The 22,031-nt window shown below is 23.7% G+C and overlaps 1 protein-coding gene across 1 annotated transcript in view; it reads right to left on the bottom strand.

The window, feature by feature from the left end:
* LOC129610038 (putative uncharacterized protein DDB_G0277255) overlaps nucleotides 1-20,470 on the bottom strand; it is a 183,390-nt gene extending 162,920 nt beyond the window's left edge. The window contains exon 1 of the mRNA XM_055522355.1: nucleotides 20,375-20,470. The gene's annotated coding sequence lies outside the window, so the exon portion shown is untranslated. The remainder of the gene's footprint in view (nucleotides 1-20,374) is intronic.
* Between the last annotated feature and the right edge of the window lie 1,561 nt (nucleotides 20,471-22,031).

The raw sequence follows: 22,031 nt of genomic DNA, 5'->3' as shown, positions 1-22,031 counted from the left end.
TTCCAAAAATTACAGATACATATAAGAATATATATCTGTACTATATAGAAAGTCTCAAACGAACCCCTCAACAACAGTCAAATGCTCTAACAAACTCAAAATTATATCTTGAGCCAGAATATGCTCAATACGCTTTAGTGAGCCCCGAATGTTTTCTTCTAGGTGTCACTTGTGTAATGAAAAATTGAATTTATCCGCTATATGACATTTTCATAATAAGTGATCAGAAAACGGCTATTCTAGCATGGATGTTAAGCTAAAAAGACTAATTTAAGAGTTAAATTACACAACTATATTTGTAACTAAGTGAAGACAGTGAAATGTTAGCAAAGATCTATGGAAATATGTAATTTGTTTTACGATTAAAAAAGCATGTGAAAAACTTTATGTACTGTATTAAAAATATGATGTATTTTCAAGGTGGTGAATCTCTGTCACTAGTTTCTACTTGCTTAATTTTATAACACAACTATATTGATTTTTATTTTAATTACAGACCCTGTAAAATTATATAACGATCTCACATATAGGATTCTTAGTTCTTATTAAATAATAAATTATCAATATAATATAGAAAAAGAGAGAGAAAAGTATAAAGAGAAAAGTTTCAAAACCCTAAGAAGAGTATAAGAAAGTCTATTAAAATGCTATCATCATTTTTGAGATTTTTATTGCTCTTACTGCTCAATTTTTTAATTTTTCTTCTTCTCTTCTTAGTAAAATACGAGCATGAATTAAAAGGTATAGGCACAGGCATATGAGTATAGAAACTTAAGGTATAAGTATATATATATAAATATATGTATTTTTGAAAGATGACATTTTTATTAATGATTAATGGAAGGAAATTTTACCATATAATTTTCATGTTTTTGACATATTATGCCTTTTTTTCCCCCATCTACTCATTCTTATTTTTTAACATTTTATATTATGTGTTTATTCTTTTCTCTATATTATCGTAAAATATAAATACTTACATTATATACTGTACTACATAGATTTTACATTTTTTTTTTTTGCTTCTTTTCTTGTTTAAATATTAGAAACATATCCCCAAAAGATGATCCTTTTGCTCATATACAATATGAACTTAATAACGTACAAATTGAGTATGAGATAGTTATCCTATAACATTTCTATTGTTAACATTTCTCTTTCTTTTATTTTTTTTTTAATTTTATTACTTTTATTCCTATATTCCTTTAATAAAATATGTAATTTTCGGCAAATTGTTATATAATACATAAATCATAATTCAAAAATAATTCATTAATTTCTCGGTATGTTTATGATAACGTGTCTGTCTAGCTATTTTTTTTTTTTAATTTATGAAGAATATTACAATCATATTTTTCCTTATTTTTTGTTTTTTTTATTAATTCAAAATATTTTCACGGTTTATCACGATCCTCTCCTTAAGGGAAGAATTAAAATCAAAATTTTCTTATTATAAAACTAAAGTGAAGTAAATAGGAAACGGTCATATGAGATTGAATACGCAGAAGCACTTATTTAACAAAATTTTAAACCGAATATGCCTAAAATTCTTAAAATTTGTTACTATTGTCTATTGGACAGTAACATAACATCGATCAGATTGATTGGAGTTCAAAATATTTAAATCTTATGGAAAACTTGTTTATGTAACAATTATAAAACCTTTCCCAGACATACCAGATTTGTGAAATTTCAATTGAAAATTATTTTGGAATTTTTGAAAAAGTTTCCACAATAATTTAACAAAAAATTCTTTGACATTTTTTTTCAGTCTTATTACCTTAATAATAAAAATCGCAAAAGGAAAATTTTTTACTCATCATCCTGTCGACAATTTAATCACCAATTTTGTGGTTATCATTTTTGTGCTACAATCTCATAAATTCCTCAATATTAAACACAATATTCAACAATTTAATATTCATAATGGTTCAAGAAACTCTTATTTGTTTTTATAATAAAAAAAAATCTTGTAACTATGTAAGTAATTTAAAAAAATTCACTCATTTTGACTCATATTGAGTTTAAAGTAATGACGACGTTAAAATTACGATAAAAATTTTTTATAGCAAGAAAATTTTGTATGCAATTCACATTACAATGTCCTTTTGAACTTTTATACTCTATATTTTTCATTTTTTTGAAAAATTTATACCTCCTATATTCTCTTAATACGAGTATATATATATTTTCTTTCTATATTGTATTTTGGATATTGTTGTTTTAAGAGTAAAAATAAAGAATTCACTTCTGAATTGGAATTAAAGTGGTTTTTAATGCTGGTACTTTTCAAGTATATTGTTCTTTTAAAAGTCTTTTTTTTAAAAAAAAAAAAAAAAAACATAGAATTCTACAATATAAATTTTATAAAAAATTTTAAAGGAGAGAAAATCTTTTAATACACTCACTGATATTGTTATAGCACACACACACACACACGCACACAGAGCATAATAATAATTTAATCGTACAAGCATACAAATAATAAAGTAAGTCATATGTGCATAATATTAAAATAACGGTACAATAATAAAACTATAACGGTTTTTTTATTCTATTTTCTTTTTCTTTTTCTATTATTTTTTGCATACTTTATATTTTAATCGTATAAATACTAAAATTTATGAATACCTTCATATAAAATAAAATTTTCAAATACCTTTTATTTCGTGTGTGTGTGTTTCATGTGACAATGCCGGTTTAGAATAGTTCAAATGAATGCGAGTTAAAAAAAAAACAAACAATAGCAAAAATTAAGAGAGAAGAGTTAGAGAAAGATAGAAGCCACAAAAATGAAAAAAGTGAGCATACAAAATGGTTTCATTATTCTTTTTTCTTCTATATACAAATACGTATAAATTCAGCGTAACCCAGTGGTACAGGGAGTGCCTGATCAAAGGTTTAATACAAACAAAAGCAAGAACAACATGAGCAAGAATTTGGTAATTTCATATTTGACATTTTAACTATCAAACTATCAAAAACTGTATGAAAGTCGGAAATTTCTTTTGGATGTTTTTGGATGTTTCTGCCGAATTCTTATTTTCTTAAATAACTTTCCGTAAATGATTATTGTAGCAACGATATGGTATTTCTTTAACCTTAATTATTTTATTTTATGGTTTTCATTTATTTTTTGCTTTACATTTTAGATTCTATCTTGTATACAGACTGAAATAGTAGGAATCAGGTGTATTTTTTGTATTAAGTAAGCACAAACAAATGAAATTTTCGAAAAATTAAGGAAAAATTAATTCAAAAAGTTATTATATTTTGACAGGACTTACTGTTAAAAATAATGTTTCTAAATCTGTCCCGATTTCAGTTCGAATTGAAGAAATTAGAAAAATTAAATATACATAGATATTTAATATTAGATTAGATATTTTAATATAGTAAAATATTAAAGTCATAACTTACACACCCATTTTTTTGGAAATAATTTTTTTCAAATCATTTATGGTACACATTGTTGCACGTGCTTCATAATAATGTATACTCACATTTGGTACAAATTTCCAGAACAAAATTATCTTAGGGTTGAGTTATTTATGTTTTAAATATTTTGTTTACCAGGATTAGAAATTTTAACTGAACAAGTGAAAGAGCTTCAGGTATGACTTTTTATATAAAGCATAAAAGGAAAATCTATGTATGTGTAGGTAGATACATTGTAAATTAGAACATTTATATAGGTTGATACTAGTATTTTCCGAAAATCCCATTAATTTGCGGGGAATGTGAAATTTTAAATAATATAAAAAGAGGAAAGAATAAGTTTCGATTTAAATTTTAAACACATATTAAAAATTTTATTTATTTTATTAAATTAATAAAATACAATAATTAAAACTTCTATAGTTTAAGTTGATTTTTTTAAACAATATAATAGACCTGTAAGAATGTTGTGGGAAGATAATAGATTCAATATATAACCATATCGTACCGGAATATAGGATCTAAATCAAAAGTGTCCGTTCTCAATTTTTACAAATGAATTAAATTTATGAACCTTAATTAGAGATCTGAAAATTTTTATTGAGCAATTGTGATTTGTATAAGAAATTAGTTTCAAGATCTTTACACAACAAACAGGAAAATGCAAACGCATAAAGCTCTGCAAGTGCACACTGAGGATATTGACAATAAAACAGTTAATGTATGAGCGGTATTTTTATTAGAATTCACGCTTCTTAGATAATTTAGGTCAAATTCATTAAATTAGCTCTCAAATGCAAGGCATTAAAGTTAAACATTTCTATGACACTTTAATATTTTGAAATAAAAATTAAAAATTAATTTTTTTTTTTAAATTATAAAAACTTCACTTTGTTATCAAAATATCAGACAGACACAATATTTAACTATTTCACAACCAAATTTTGGTGAAAACTTTCCAAGTTTTTAAAATTATCAAAATTTTATTATAAAAATTTAAATAAAGTAGAGTAATTTTTTTCTTTTTTTAATGTTATATAAAGCTAGTTGGAGAAAATTTTTTAATTTTATTTTTTATGTTCCTCTTTGAATTTTAATATTTTCTTTACAAAACTTTAAAATTTTTTGAAATGACAAAGTTTTCTGAAACTATAGTACAGTAAAACACGGTTAAGTGGAAATCGATCAGCCAAGAAAATTTTGTCCACTAAAGCGTGTTTTCCACTTATACGAATTCGACTATAATATTATAACTTTAATTTTTCAACACTCAAAATTTGACAATGACAGAAACTAAAATATTTTGTGTAGCTACATAGTGTTGCTTTTCTTATTTTGTAGTTGAGAGTGTAGTTTTTCATTTTTGACATTTATGCTAAATAAAAACAGGGATGTGCAGTTAACCGAATAAATTTACATATTAAGTATTACATGAGGGAAAAAATATATGTGCAGATAAGCGTGTTGTGCACTTGAAATCGAAATCATGAAAAAATCGAAAAAAGTACAAGCCACGAAAATTTGATGCAATTAAGCGTGAAATCCACTTAAGCGTGATCCACTTAACCGTGTTTTACTGTATATAAAATTCGTGAAAATATTCACGAAAAATTTTGTAAGAAAGTTGTCAATAAATTAAAAGAAAAAAAATAAAAAAAAAAAACTTTATCGAAACATCAATTTTATTTTCTTTTGCCGAACGCAATATGGTAGGTATTGTAAAAAGAATCAAATTTTCTCAAGTACTCTCCTGTTCAAACATTGTATTTTTCATATGGAATTTTTTGTAATTTTAAATGAGAATTGCGTACAGGGTAAATCAGAAAGGTATACCTTAAAGTACAACGAGCCAAATTTCAAGAGCTTTCCAGCATACTGCGATACTGGCATTTAAGAGAATTTTTTAAAAAATTTCTACTAGTAATCTGCAATTCCTGTCAAAATATCGCAATTTTTTAATTTCATATAAGCGTTATAGAAGTAGTTTTTAAATTAGGAATTTCGGTTCGTAAATTTTTTTTATATTTGACACTTTCTGTTTAGATATCATTATTCAATATTGTATGAAATAATAAAATTTAAGATAAATTTATAAAATTTGAGCATTTATAATAATTATTCGATTCTCTCTCATTCATAACTCAAATGTCAAATTATTTATGCTCAAAATTTTCTTCTTTTGTAATAATTTTTATATTCAACTCAATCATTTTGTAATTTATGAGCTCAAAAATAGAGAATATTTTTATAATTGCACACACAATATTAAAAATTTTTGTATAATATATTATTAAATGTAATGATATATGTGTATATACATATATTACATAGAAGACTATTCAATTCCAATATTATAAAATAAGTTTTATTTACAAAAAGTAATTAGCCTAAAAAATAAAGTTTTCATCAAAAAAAAAATTTTCCAATAAAATTTTATACAAAAATATATATATATATATATATATATTTTTATTCTAATTGGGTCAGTATTACAATTTTTTGTTGACGTCGGTAAATATTGCAACAGTATAATAATAAAATTTACAACTATATATATATATATATAAATATATATATGTGGAATATACTCGTAATTACATAGTTTACAATTCCTGAACTTTATTATCCTTTTTAACAAACACTATACTTATAGCTACAAATATAGATGAATAAAATATTTTATTTTCATTTTTACCCCATTACCAGTTACAAAATACAAGTAAATAAAACAGCAATATTGTATTCATTTTATGAACCATAACAAATTTTCAAACTTATGTAATACAAAAAAAAAATAAAAAAAAATAAAAAAACTTTTTTAAAATTATTTATTAAACTATTTATAGATGTTTGTGTGTGTATACAAGGAATTTATTGATATTTTATTATGTGTTATAATTGAAAAAAATATAAAAGAATTTTTTTTTACTATTATTTTATATTTCATTTTCAATATCCTTATTCTGTTCACAATTTTTAAAGTGTAATTTTTGAAAAAACAAAAAAACCAAAAAAATAAACAATAATAAAAATATTGGATAATATTGTTTTTCATGAATCCTTTGGAATTTTTGTATATAGAAAACTCATAAAATAAATTCTTATATAAAACAAGAATAGGTAGAGTTGACCGTATCAACTCTATGACACCAGTACGAATGACTAATTTTAGGTGCTGCATGTTTATTGCCACACTGTTTCACATTCGAAGGTGTATTGTTACAATTGATAACATAAAAGCTCTAATAAATTATATACTTCTGTCATAATTTCTGAGATCGATCCAAATAACTTTTGAAGGTGTAGTGCAGATACCCAACCAACAGCCTCGATCACATTCAATTTAAATAGGGTTCAGGAAATTACTACTGTATAAATCATTTGTGAAAATTTGTTAAGAGAATTACTTTTTGAGTTATCGTTGAGACGAACGAACAGATGGACGTACATTGTTAATACATAAACTCAGAATTGAACGCTGATCCAAAAAAAATACATTTAAGTTTATACCCCATACCATTATCTGTTTGTGTTAAAAAAGGTTAAGGCAAATTTATAATACCCTTCGAAAATACGTTCATACGGGTATGAAAAACAATTGTAACTGCACTTATCATGGTAACTGTATATTGTATTATTATTATTTTTTTAATATTTTATTTTAAATAGAATTTCAATAAAATGTTAATAATAAACCTTAGGACTTAAAATATATAGAATATAAAAAAATAATATATTGCGTAAATATTCTCGATTTGTTGACTTTTTGTAATGAGATTTTTCCTGTTTAAATGCAAACTTTAAATAATATTAAAATTTAGTTTGAAAAATATATTATATTTGAATTTAAAACAGAAATTTACTTTTCATTTAGATCCAAAATCACATTGGTATTCATGAACATGATGAAGTAGATGATTTAACAAAACCAATAGATAGGACTCACATATCCGTTTACTCAAATGACATACAGGCAATTAATAAACAAAGCAATTAAAAATTCCTGGAACGAAGAATGGCTGAATATACGAAATAGCAAACTAAGAAATATTAAATCAAATCTAACTGAATGAAATTATTTATCGAGAAAACAATTAGTTAAATAAACAAGGCTAAGAAGAGGAAATTCCAATATTGTATATAAATTTCTTTTTAAAATAAAATTTCTGCATTCGCTTGTGAATGTAGTGACAGCATAACCATCAAACAAATTTTTGATGATTGTCACAAAATTTCACAATATCAGAGCTAAATACACAATATTCAAGTCTTGAAAAGTGAAAACAAAATATAAAGATTTTGTCTACATAAAAAAATTATTACGTCAGTCTCCAAGAAAATTGAACTGAGACTTAACTGAGACTGAATGGAGAAATGTGTTAATTCTATTTGTAATTACGAGTATTACTATAAAGTTAAGTTACGAGTAACTAAGTATTTCGTAAGTAAAGATCAGTTAGATCTAACTTCAGATCTATTTTAAACAAATTATACTTCATTTGCATAAATTTTCATACCATAATTGTCTCAATAGGGGGGTAGCCGCATTGAAAGTTCACAAATTGATTCACCTAAATGACCAACATCTCGTTAAAAATAGTGTTCCTTTGAAATTTTATAACCCAAAAAAATATATATTGCCTCATTTATTACATTTAATTTAATGTCTCATACTCATTGCCCCAAATTTAATCAAAAACAAAAAAAGAAATACAATTTTCGGTAATAAATCGAATTATCAGTAAGTTGTTCTTGACCAAGTTATAACATAATAGTCAGTCATTTTGTTGAGTAATTGAAAAATTTTTATGTTCAATGGGTCTTTCAAAAATGTGGTGGCTACCTAAACATTTAAAATTTTATTTTTTTGAATATTATAAATAAGTGCTATTAACATTTTAAATTTAACTAAATACTAAATAAATTATTTTGACTAAATCATAAAAAAAAAAAATTGTTAACATCAATATTCTTTTTTTATTGATTTCATTTCCGTTTTGGTTTTATTTATGATTACAAATATAATCATAAAATAGATTTATTACTTTTTCGTCTCGATTTGTTCTCAAATTCAGTTTTGGCGTCTCAATTTATTTAGCACAAAAATTTAAATAAATTAAAAATAAAAATTCTTAAAAATTTAAAAGTAATATTCAGGCATCTTAGAAATTCGAACATCTTACAAATTTAAACATCTTAGAATTAAACTTTTTCTAAAGGGTCTTTAAATTGTGCGTAATTCGTATCATCATTCTGATATTGGACTTAATATTGCGATAATTTTATACAACTACAAAAAGTTCCCATATTACTTCATCAATTGCTTAGATATAATATTGATAAATATGCTCAAACTTACATTATTACGATAAGATTTTTTAAATTTTATCGTAAAAGACGATAAATCGTGTTTTACGATATAAGACGTAATTGATCCGAATAAATCGTGAACCATTTTACATTTTTGTGAATTAAAAATCCTAAAAAAAATTTCTAAAATTAATTCCAAATTTAACTTTCCAAATTTCTTCTTCATAATTAATTCCTAAAAAAAATATGGTTCCAATTTCAAGACCCGACTTTCATTTAAATCAATCATTTTTTTCGTTTAAATCAAGAAATTTTTATTTAAATTCAATTTACGATAATTATTTCACATTAATTAACACGTTTTTGTAACAAGGTGCGTATTTCAAAAGGTAAAATTATCATACAATATCGGAACTAATGGAAAAATTCTTGGTACACCAGTGGAAAAGTGTTGGGTACGCTTTTAGTTAGTATGAATTCCTGGTCCGATAATACGAATAACTTTGTATAAAAACTAAAATCAATATAAAATATTGGATAATATCGGGAAAATTTCAAATTTTCAATAAATACAATTTCTGAAAGAGTACACACTTTATATTTAAACAATCCAACAATAAGTAAATAATGTAGTAGTAACAATAAATAAATATTGTAAAGCAAAGAAATTTTTTTTTTACAATTTTTTAATATTCAATTTTTATTATACTCATATAATGACTATTTTACATTTGAATAATTTACAATTCATTTTAATATTATTTTTAAATAATCGCTACTCTATACAGTGTACATGGTGTGTTGGTATATATAAGGAGTTTAATAAACTTTGTATCGATTGAAGAAAACAGAAAAAAAAAGAAAATATTGAAAAATATTTAAATTTTTTCCTTTCAAACTTTATCGAATTTTATGAAGCGAATCGAAACGAATAATCAATATTTTTGTGGTATATTTTTTTTTTTTAATTTTCTTCACCCAAAAAAAAATTTTTTTTTTTTTTGCAATAAACATTATTTTTCATAATTTATTGGAATTTTTCTTCATATTTCTTCAATTTTGCATATATTTAAACCTATAAATAGTCATAATATTTCCCTCCTCCCTCACCTTCCCTCCTTTAAAAAAAAAACAAAAAAAAACGAGAAAAAAAATAGAGTTGACCTTGTCAACTCTGTGATACCCGTACGAATTTGTTATCCTATGTGCGAATAACTAATGTGCCATAACTAATTATGGGGCAGACTATGACTTTAAGTTGCCGTATTACCATATTAATTTATGCAAAATTTCACTGCTGTGCAAAATTTCAAAATACTGTGTGTGGCAAACTGCTATTGAAGTTGTATGGCAGCTACCAGAAAGAGCCAAGCAATTTTAACGAATTTTATCAAGCACATCGGCCCCACTAATATACTCACTTGTGTGAAATCTCAATATCACAGCTTTTATAGTTTCTGAGATATAGTCAAATAACTTTTGAAGTTGTATGGCAGGTACCAGAAGGAACCAAGTAATTTCAACGACTTTTATGAGACAAATTAGCCCTACTAATATATTCGTTTGTGTGAAATTTCAATACCATAGCTTTAATAGTTTCTGAAATATAGTCAAATAACTTTTGAAGTTGTATGGCAGGTACCAGAAGGAGCCAAGTAATTTCAACGACTTTTACCAGACACATCGGCCCTACTAATATATTCACTTGTGTGAAATCTCAATATCACAGCTTTTATGGTTTCTGAGATATAGCCAAATAACTTTTGAAGTTGTATGGCAGGTACCAGAAGGAGCCAAGTAATTTCAACGACTTTTATGGGGCATATGGGCCCTACTAATATATTCGTTTGTGTGAAATTTCAATATCATAACTTTTATAGTTTCTGAGATATAGCCAAATAAATTTTGAAGTTGTATGGCAGCTACCCGAACCGGTATCCCGATCATGTCCAATTTAAATAGGGTTCTGGCACTTACTACAATAAATCATTTGTGAAAATTTGGTGAACTTAGCTCAATTAGTTTTTGAGTTATCGTTCGGACGGACGGACGGACGGACGGACGGACGGACGGACAGACAAAGCTAAATCAACTCAGAATTTGACGCTGATCAAAAACATACACTTGAGTCTATATCTAACACCGTTATTTCTTAGCGTTACAAACGGTAAGGCAAATTTAGTATACCCTTCGAACATACGTTCGTACGGGTATAAAAATATGGAATGAATTTACGATATTATTATTGCATTTGAAAATAAACTTTTAGTCATAATATTAAATTTTATTTAAATTTATTATTGTATTTATATATGTATGTATATATAAGTATATATTATATAAAAATTTTATTGATCTGTGAACGGATATTAAACACGTGCCACCAGGATGTAAATTTGTGTTTACGCTTACTTTTTTTCACTATTACATTCTGTATAAATAGCGTCTAATATTATTAACAATATGGTTCTGGTGACTTGAATCATTAAAATAAAAATATTTTCAACAATTTATAATACATATATGTACATATACATATGTATGTACAATGCATACTGAAAAAAAATTTCAAATATTTTTTTCAGAATATTTTTGCCATTCTGAATTTCTAGTTTAATATAATTTTATTATAAGAACAAGAGATAATGTTTTAGACATAATTGAGATTTTTATTCTAGGGAAAATAACTGTCAGGGAACATATGGCAAGACTGGGGTTTCATATCATACCTTCAACAAAACGTGTCGCAGCTGCCGGGAAATGGACAAGAAAGAGACCATTTTTTACCATCTTTGCGAGTGTTCGGTTCTGAGCTGGCCAGACTTGTCTCGTGGGGCATAGCTTGTGTGGCGCGACTGAATGAGATATTAAAAATTAGAATCGAGGATTTAAATAGATTCTTCAAGAAAACCGGGTGGCTTAAATGACGCATCTGTAGTCGTAGGCTCAAAGATGGCCTCGTGATCACGATATAACATAATAAACTGATGAAGCTATTGTAGTTCAAAACCTCAACAAAACTGGAATACACACTTTATTTCAACGTCCAAGTCGTCATAGTGATTGTTTAGTCATAAAAGAATTTCATGATTTATTTCTAAATAAAGTAGTAGAACAGGAATAAGAAAATTTTTCAAATTCAATGTTCTGTTTCAATTCTAATCAAAAGTAACCTTAAGGTGATAAGATTTTGTACAATTAATTGCGATATTCCTAAAAGTTTTCACTGAAAACCTTATTTTATTTTAATTTAAAATATTTTAAATCCATAATTATTTTCATTAAGTTGTTGTCATACTTCTACCAAATTAACAATATTTTTAGGAGCTGCACAATACCCAAACACTTTATTCCACAAAATAAAGTATTTTTTATCATTTACAATAAACCTATACTAAAAATAATAAATTTAAACTTTTTATTTAAAATTTTATAAAAATGTGAAAGTTTTAATTGTATAGGGGTGCAGTCAACTGTGAATAAAACCCAAATGGGGAGAAAAAATTTTTCAAAATAATCTCGTTTTGTTTTACATTTTTTCACTTTAATAATATATACATATATATACCTTTTCAATTAAATCCCAAAATGAAAATATAGAACATGGAATGCATACATTATATGTATGTATGTATGTAGAGTAAACACATTATAATTTTCTAATAAAACATAATTTACATTTAAATTAGAATAATTATTTCTGGTTTTGTTAGAAAATTTCAATTAGTTTAACTATAGGAAGAAAAAATTATTAGTTAATTAAATAGATTTTAATTATTTTTTCTTTTTTTCGTAAATTAAAGTTTAGTTTTAACCTAATTTTAAATTTTTTGGTTTTTAATTATTATTTGGAATTGTAAATTTTAATAATTATATTGAGTAAAGAACTCAACCAATTGATAATTAGGTTGCGAATTACATTGGTATTACTATATAAATGTTTGAATTCTGGAATTAATTAAATTTAAATTAAAATTAATTCCAGAATCGGGACTTGTACAAAAATCAAAATAAGACTATATAAAATTCCAACTGGAAGGAATCAAAATTATATATTTTCAAAAGAAAGAATTCAAGAAATATTTGTGTTTAATTCGAAAACAGAATAGTTAGCATAAATTAGGATAAAGTGCTAACTACTCATTAGAGACTCAAATATTGAACTGAGCCAATTTTTAACAAGAATAAATTGGAATATATATGAGAACAAATAAAAAGAGATGATATAGGTTAAAATTTTTTGCAGGAGTTCAAAATAAATTCAAAGTTCGCATAGCCACCACCAATTAAAATGCTAGTCCCACGTCAATTAATTACATATATTTTTAATTTGAAAATTAACATAAGCATTTTCAATAAACTCATTAAATTATTTAATTTCAATAGTGCATTGCGCTCAATAAAAAATATTTTTCAATTTAGTATTTAAAATTCGATGCAAATTTCCATATATTTTAGCATTATATACTTTCATTCAAATCCAATTGGATTAATGAGAATTAGCCTCAACGTAAATACTTCAAGGACTATTTAATCGATATTTAATTTTTAAATAATTAGTCTGTAATTTTACTAACATAACATCTACACATAATATATGTATATTGAAGAGAGCCCTGCATTTTATTAAAAAAATTTGAGATGTCAAGAACTAATATAAATTTAAATTATAAGTTCTTTGAGTTATATATACGAAATATTAATGGAAAAATAGTATTTGTAAACATTTCTTTCTCATTACAGATTTGCTACTGCAATTTCGTGGAAATTTTATTGTATTTCTTGCAGATCGCTGATTATTCAATAATTTAATTACAACAACTTTTATATCTATGCCAATCTGCATTGTTATATATTTCTATAAGTTATTCATACAATATTTTCCAGGTGTTATGCTAATTATTAATGGAAAAACAAATTACATACAAAAAAACAATCTGATTTTTTTTGTAAAAATGGCATATGTAATATTAAAATGCATAATATTTACAGGATTTACATAAAATTTCAGTTGTAGAAAAAAATTTTAATTTAAAACAATTGTAAGATTTTAAAAATGCTGTGAATGGCGGACGTACAAATTTTAATTTAAATAAATTATGTACCAAATATCAAATCCTTAAACCAAAAAATAAATAGTTCAGATCAAGGCTGCAAAGGAATTAATCCAACACAATAAATATGTAATTTTTTTTTTTTCTAAAATAGAAAATTTTCGAAAATTCAAGTTAAAATTAAAGAGTTAGACAAGTACTGTCAATATGCATAACTCGTTTATATATTACAAATTTAATTTTTAAATGATTTTAACTTACAACCACAGAATTTTTCAATACATTTATTATATGTATATAATATGTAAGTAAATTAAAAATATTTGCAAATATTAACATATCATTAAATTATTAAACTCAATATATTAATAAATCGCTTAATAAAATTCATAATTTTCATTTAAATTTTATAAACAGGGTGAACCTGTAACGTGGCATAATGCTTCGGCGGTAGAAGAGTGGCATAATTTTATGAAAAAAAACTCGTTCCTGGGAGGTACTGCAAATGAATATTTAACCACCAAAAACCTAACTGAAAATCGAAACTTTTGGTTTCGGCAAAAACGTTATTAAAGATTACACTTAGTTTATGGAATTTTTATCTAGAGTAAAGCAACGATTCTTTCTGGAAAACATAGAGTTTACAGCTTAAATTTATTTCGGAAACGGGTCATCGGACAAAAAAAAATTGTTAAGAGACCAACTTAAAAATCTTTAAACTTATGAAAAATAAAAATTGAGCAGCACATTCAAGTAACGATTTTTTTTTATTGAAATTGACCCACCTTTCTTCCTCGAGAGATTTTACTACGTTACAGGTTCACTCTCCTCAGGTTTTGTGGGAACGGTGATGAAACCACTGTGCACATTTTTTGCGACTGCCCGGTACTGGCTGTTCGGCGTTGACAGATAATATCTCTATCTTTATGCTGGGAATGGGGATATTATAGGTGGGAGAATGGAGGGGCTACAATAAGTCCTGCCTCTCTCGGTTTCCTTAAAAATCTAGAATCTACAATCTACAGGTTAACCCTGTATATCCAAAAATATATTTTATATAGCTATATATATATATTTCTGTTTTCCTTTAATGCGAATTAATTTATTCTAAAATGTGGGTATTACGTAAATTCTCGCAGATTCTCTATATATAAAATTAAAACTAAATTTATGTAAATAATAAAAAAAAAAACATAAATGTGTGGTGAAAATTAAAAATTATTTAACGCAAAAAAAAAAAAACAAACAAAGAAACAAACATAAAAAATAATAAACAAAATGAGATTTTTAAAGAATTAATTAAAAAAATAGAATTTAAATTTTATTCAAATATTTTCGAATACAAGGATAAAGCAAACCGATTCAAAATAAATATTAATAAAAATTAATATTATTTTCAAATAAATGAAAATATTAATCCTTATTAAATTTTAATGTGATTTCTTCCCTTACCATTTATTCCTTTAACTATAGGAAAAAAATTTCAATTTTTTGTTTTCATAGAATAAAATTTTATGTTCAAAATTCAATGTTTCTGATAGGAGCTACTCTGAAGTTTAAAAAACCCTACTGTAGAGCTCATATTATTCAAGAAATGAATACCCTTTTTTGTCATATTTTAATCATTGAATGAAAATTTTTAATTTTCTGATGGATGACTACAAAATGACTTACGATAAATTATCAACCCCAGTTACATTTTTGTTTTCACATTCAAATTAAATTTACAAACAATATATGGAATATATTTTTATAAATATTTCTGTAACAATTAAACATACACACAGCATTTTATGTAATTGTATGTGTTTATAATATTGTTATTATGGTATGGTTACCTTAAGTAATTATTTAATTTCTGTTTCAGCAATTATTATATTTGTGGGTACATTTTATATACATAGTCGAAAATATACACATAATGTTTATCATTTAATTTGTATATAAAATTAAAAAATTCCACGTGTGTATGTAGGTACGTTTCTGTGTGCAAGTATATCACTAATTAAATCTAATTTTATTTTACGTTTTTTTTTTTTGCATTTATTTCTTTATCTTTTTTAATTATATCATTCATTTCCTTTAAAATTTTTTTTTTTCATAATTTTTCATTATTTTTGTATATGAAAACAAATAAAAAGAAAAGTTCGGAAAGTGTGGAAAATGCGGAAAATCACAAAAGAGAGAAAACGCCGTTTAATATTCCGCATTGTATATAATTATTTTATTTAATTTATAAATAAAATATAAAAGATGATTCAGTTTATAGTATTAATATTTATTTCATGAGTTTATTTCTGAAAACGTCCGGCACTTGTAAGATAATTTTCGTACTGGATATTCTACAAAACCGATATGATTTTCATACACATTATACTATAAAAACAGAAAAATCTTGAATGGTCCTCATTTCTTTTTAATGTGTATTGAACGGCTTAAAATTTCAAAATAAAATAAATTAAATAGATTTGAATTACCATTAATCGCTAAAAAAAGCTGAACAAGCTATGTAGCAGTAGGAGACTCAATTGAATCGTCTCAATTGTAGCAGTAGGAGACTCAATTTGGGAGTGAAATGAAAAATACTATTCATTTCTGGATCACTTCGCAATTCATGACTGCTTGAGCAAATTACGAAACTGCAACTGACTATTGAACGATTTTGTGTAGATTTGGCAATGTTGAAGGTGAGATAGTGGAGCATATTCTGCTATTGCACTGCATTGAGCTTAAAGCAGTTAGATATTAAACTCAGTGCTTTTAACAATTAACACTACGGCAGATCACTTGATTTCCTGATGAGTATTAGATTGACTAATTTTTTCTGAGCAAACAGTGAATTGAGCTGATTCATTGTAGCAGTATTGTTGAGCTGACACTTAGTACTATGAGCATTGCAAGATTCTCCTATATTAAAGTTTCGTAACTCTATATAATATTGAGCATACAAACTATAAAAAGGAAAAGTTATTTAAAATATTCCCTGATTTTTTGGAAAATTGTATTCTTAGGTCAATTTATTAGAACACACTAACATCGAAAGTTAGAGCCAACTTTTGTTTCATTTGAGCCATTTTGTATCATTTTAAATTTCATAAATTTATTTTTTTTGTATTATAGAACAGAAAATTTACATATTTATATATATCCTTTTATAATGTAATTATTTATATATATCCTTTTATATTGTATAATTTCCATTTTTCTTATAAAAAATTCTTATCGTTGTTTACGGAGTGAGAAAATCCTTGAATAATCCAATAATACTTAAATGAGTTAATCAATCTCTAATGAATTTATATACTTTCATACAATTGTTTTATTCTTCTTGTTCGATAGTCTCGAGAGTAAAAAAAGTCCCTTGACTTTTGTATTCCATTATTGACAATATATGAAAGGCAATTTAACTTGAACAACCCATTTTATTAAAATATTTTGTATACGTACGTACATCTGATTCATATTCAAGGTGCATTTTCTATTGAGCTTAAATGAAATCCTTCAAAATAATTATTACATAATATATTTTTATCTTAAAAAAAAATTGAAAAAAAAAAAAAATAAGGATTTTTGTAAATTAAAATATTTTTAATGGACCTTGCTTATATTGGATAAACGTAAGCTCTTACACAAAATCTTAAAAAATACACTCATTCAAAAATGTAGGCTTATTATTGAAAAGGCTCATGTTAAATGAATTGAATATGTGTTTGTTTTTTATATTAAATATTTTATTGTTTTCTTCTTAAATTTAGAGCAGAATAATTATTATTAAAATTTTAAAAAATTTTCCCAAATCTATTTGAAAAACACAAAAATGTTTAAAATTTTCGCACTTCTTCCAAGTCAATTATTAAAGACGACTATTCCATCAGCCATCTTCAACCTAAACGGTGCACAAACAAATACTCTTAGATTTCTAAGTCTATAATTAAAATAGTTTGAAAAATTTCTTAGGAGAGCACCTAAGAGGCACCTAAAAATTTATAATGAAATAACAAGATTTTTTTAATTTTAACGAAATAAGTGAAACATTTTTATTATTCTATATTAAATTAAAGAGATTGAAAAAAGAAATCTGAATTACTAAATCTGAATCGATTAAATTTAAGAAATTTATAATTCTTTACTCAAAATTTAACTTTAAAATCTTAAACGAAGAAATATTTCGAAATAAACAGCTTTCTTTTTTATTCCCTCTTTCTATAAGAATTTATTACAATTTCATGTCGCCTATGGATATTAAAAAATGTAAATTTTTATTAACCTCCAAAAATTTTTAAATTAAAAGAGACTATGCACCTAAACCAATTGAATTTATTATTTTTATAATTTGGCACATATTTAAAGTATTAAATTAAATTTAAAGAATTTTATATTTTTGAAAAGAGTTTTCTTCTATGTATAACATTATTTTTGCAAAAAATGAAAAAATTTAATTTAATTAAAAATCTTTTTTCCGTTTCTTAATTTTGTTTTTTTGATACCTATGACCTTACAGAATGCATTTATAGAATTATGAAATTTTTTTCTACCATGTGCACCAATGACTATAATTCATCGATATCTTTAAACCAAATCTGTAATAAGTTCTGCAATAAAACTGGATATTGCTTTTCAACATATTTTCTAAAAAAAGTCGCTTGACCTTGCCGAATAATCGTGTTTTAGATCCTTTTCGAGACCGAAAACTTTGTAGGGCCATTTTTTAACCGGATTCACCATAAAATCTGTAGAGCTGTTCAGAACTTTTTCTATAATATAAAATTTACGTTATGAGCTTAATTTTTTCGTAACAAAATTTTTAGGTATTTTCAGCAATAAGTAGGACATATCAGTATTCCAATAAATTTTTCTTTAAAACTACAGTAACTAAGTATCGAATCAAAATTCTGAATATTTAAAAGAAAAAAATCATTTTAATAGGCTGTATAAGAGGAAGAAACTTAAAATTTTAATTAATTCTCAATTTTCTTTTATTTTCCAATGCACACAATTTCATAAATTTTCTTAATAAATAAATTGCAAATTATTGTAATAATTCAATTACAATTTAAAATTTTTGTCTTTGCAATAAGAACAGAATAAACTGCAATAAAAAATCACAATCACTTTGAAAAAAAAAATAACAACAACAACAATAGAAGAAAAAATAAATAAAAACAACAATAACCCCTGTTTAATCCTTGATTTCATGTTCCCGTTATTTAACAATTTTTTTTTCTCATATTTTTTTCGTAACTTTTTCTCACACTTGATTTTCAATTTTTTTTTTCTCGTTCTTTTCCTTTAATTTTACTTTTTAATTTTTCTTTTTTCTTTCGTTTTTTTTTTTTTGCACTTTATTTAAGTGATTACATAAAAGATTTTTTCTTTCTGTTTTTACTTCCCGTACACAAAAAAAAATAAAATTTTTTGCAAAAATAACAGAAAATAAAATGATAAAATAGGCAAAATGTAGACAAAATTTCAATAAAACCGAAACGATACAATAGGATAACAAGAAAAATATTACACGATTTAAAAAACAAAACAAAATTAAGAAAGAAAAATATAAAAAATAAAAAAAAAAAAAAACAAAAATTAATTCTCTCTAAACACAAAGCTATAATATTGATGATAAGCGTCAGCTATACAAAGTTTATACAGAGAGTGACAAAATCTTGAATAAAAAAAACTGAAACTGAAAATTTTTCTAAGATTTCAAGCCTATATCCAATACACATACATAATACATATAAGTATATAGAGAAATAAGATTATAAGAGAAAAAGAAATAGAATTTTTACAGTTACACAATTTTTTGTTTTCTATTTTCATTCAATTTTGACTTTTATTCTTCTCCTATTATTATTTTTTTTTTGTTTTTCATTTTTATTATTCTTTTCTATCATACATCTACTTAATTTTTATGCTTTAACAGTAAACTAACATATATGTATATATATATATGTATATATGCTTACAACTGAAATAATTCTTATAACAGTTTCATTTCAATTTATATATACATATTATAATATAATAATAACGGAAATTCATAATAAACCAACATAAATTGAAAGGAAATAGAGATGGCAATAACAGGGAAAATAAACAACAATAATATACAATATAAGTAATATGTATGTATGTATTTACTTTCATACATATATACAGAAGGAATATGACGTATATAATATGTAATGTTAAAAGCGAAAAAAATATTAAGATAAAATTTTTTAGATATTTTCATTTTGTTTATAACAAAAATATACTGACACACATACTTATTGAAATTGAAATCTATATATAATATATATATATATATATAGATAGGTTAAGTAGCTTAATTTATTACATACAACAAATTTTAAGTATACACACGCATAATATACGCATATAAACTTGATATATACATTATACAAGTATTTATATACAGGTTTACATATATATTTAATGCGTGTGTATGTATATACGAGGTACCTATTTATATACAATATTTATAATGATATAATAATTTTTTTTTTTCTTTTTGTTTCTTTTCAATATACTAATATTATTTTAGAAAATACACAAATACAATCACACACCTTTTATACTTAATATATTTTTCCTTTTTTCTTTCTTAAAAAAATTCTTTGCTTTTCTTCTTCCTGTTATTAATAATTTTCTAACCACTCTTTTTTCACATAATGTGCACTTAAAAATTAAAAATAGTAACAATTTTATTTTTTTAATTTTTATACTATTAATATTAATTAAAAAAAAAAAAAAAAACAAAATTTGATTCTGTTATAATTTTTGTTTTTTTTTTTCTTTTTCTTAAATGTATGAAATCTCCTTCGTCAATTAAAAAAATTTAATTAAGACAAACAGAATAATAAGAAAATCATTTAAAATTTTTTTGCTATATTTTTTATTCTTCTTTTTTTAATTTTTTCCAGCAATCACCTTTAAATATAAACTCTACATTTAAGAAAATAAACAAAAAATTTGAAATTGCATAAATTTAGGCTTAAAAAAATCAACTTCTTATGTTTTTTATGACTTCATTTTACATACTTTCAGGCTGAAACAAACAAAAATTCTCTTTTCTTGCAGTTTATTTAATTATTTTCTCTGTTTGTTTTCTAATATTTTAATTATTTTTTCTCTTTTTCAAAAATTTTTTCAATATTTAATAATTATTTAAATATTTTCGATATTGTTTTCTTTATTTTTTATTCATGTTGTTAGAATTATTTTTATATAACAATTTTTTGATATTTTTCCACAATTCAATATTTTCAATATTTCACAAATATTATTTAAATATGATTACTATTAGATTTTTTATTATTTGAAAATATTTTTCTTCAATTTCAATTTTCTTTATACATTAATAATAAATTAAATTTTATTAGAATAAATTATAATCTTATATATTTTTATATATTTTTATATAATATTTTTGAATATTTTTATTTAATTTTTTATTTAACTTACAAAATTAATTTTTATATAATTTTTTTTTTTACTAGTACAAATATTATTTTTTATTTTAATTTTTATATTTTTTGCATTCATTTTGTTTTTCTCATCATTTCTTCACAAAAATATTTTTGAATTTAAAAGTGTTATGAATTTTTACAAGGTTTTAGTTTTAGTTTTAAAATTGAAATAAAATTTTTTTTTTTTATTTTTAAAATTTTTTCAAAAAAAAAAAAAGTATATTATGTATAGATATATAATTTATATAACGGCACTAATAATATAAAAAGACAAAAAAAAATATTTATAATTTTTTTTTTTCGAAAAAACAAAAAAAATATAATTTTATAATAACGGTAAAAGAAAAACGGGAAACCAAAAAAATATAATTTTTTTTGTTTTAAATATTTTTTTTTTCCAAAAATCATTCGAGAATTTTTTTTTCTGATAAATTTAATTATTAATTTTAAATATTTGCATTTAATTTAATAAATTAAATTTTTTAATTATTTTTAATTTTAAATTTTGTATTTTTCATATTCCAATTATAAGAAATGTTATAATATATTATGCACATATATACAAATATATATAAATATAATTAATAATATTAAATATATTTAATATAATATATGTATATATATATGTATGATATATAATTACAAACAGCATGTAATAATTTTTTCCCGCCGAACTTATCTCAGAGGCGACCGTCGAAAGACTAAAAAATATTTTCGCAAAACATAAAAAAAAAAAAAATTAATATATTCAAGATTT

This window comes from Condylostylus longicornis, unplaced genomic scaffold (assembly GCF_029603195.1).
Source record: "Condylostylus longicornis isolate FDR11 unplaced genomic scaffold, ASM2960319v2 ptg000043l, whole genome shotgun sequence".
Classification (NCBI taxonomy): domain Eukaryota; kingdom Metazoa; phylum Arthropoda; class Insecta; order Diptera; family Dolichopodidae; genus Condylostylus; species Condylostylus longicornis.
Note: the sequence above shows the minus strand (reverse complement) of the source record. Positions and strands in the feature narration are given on the sequence as shown.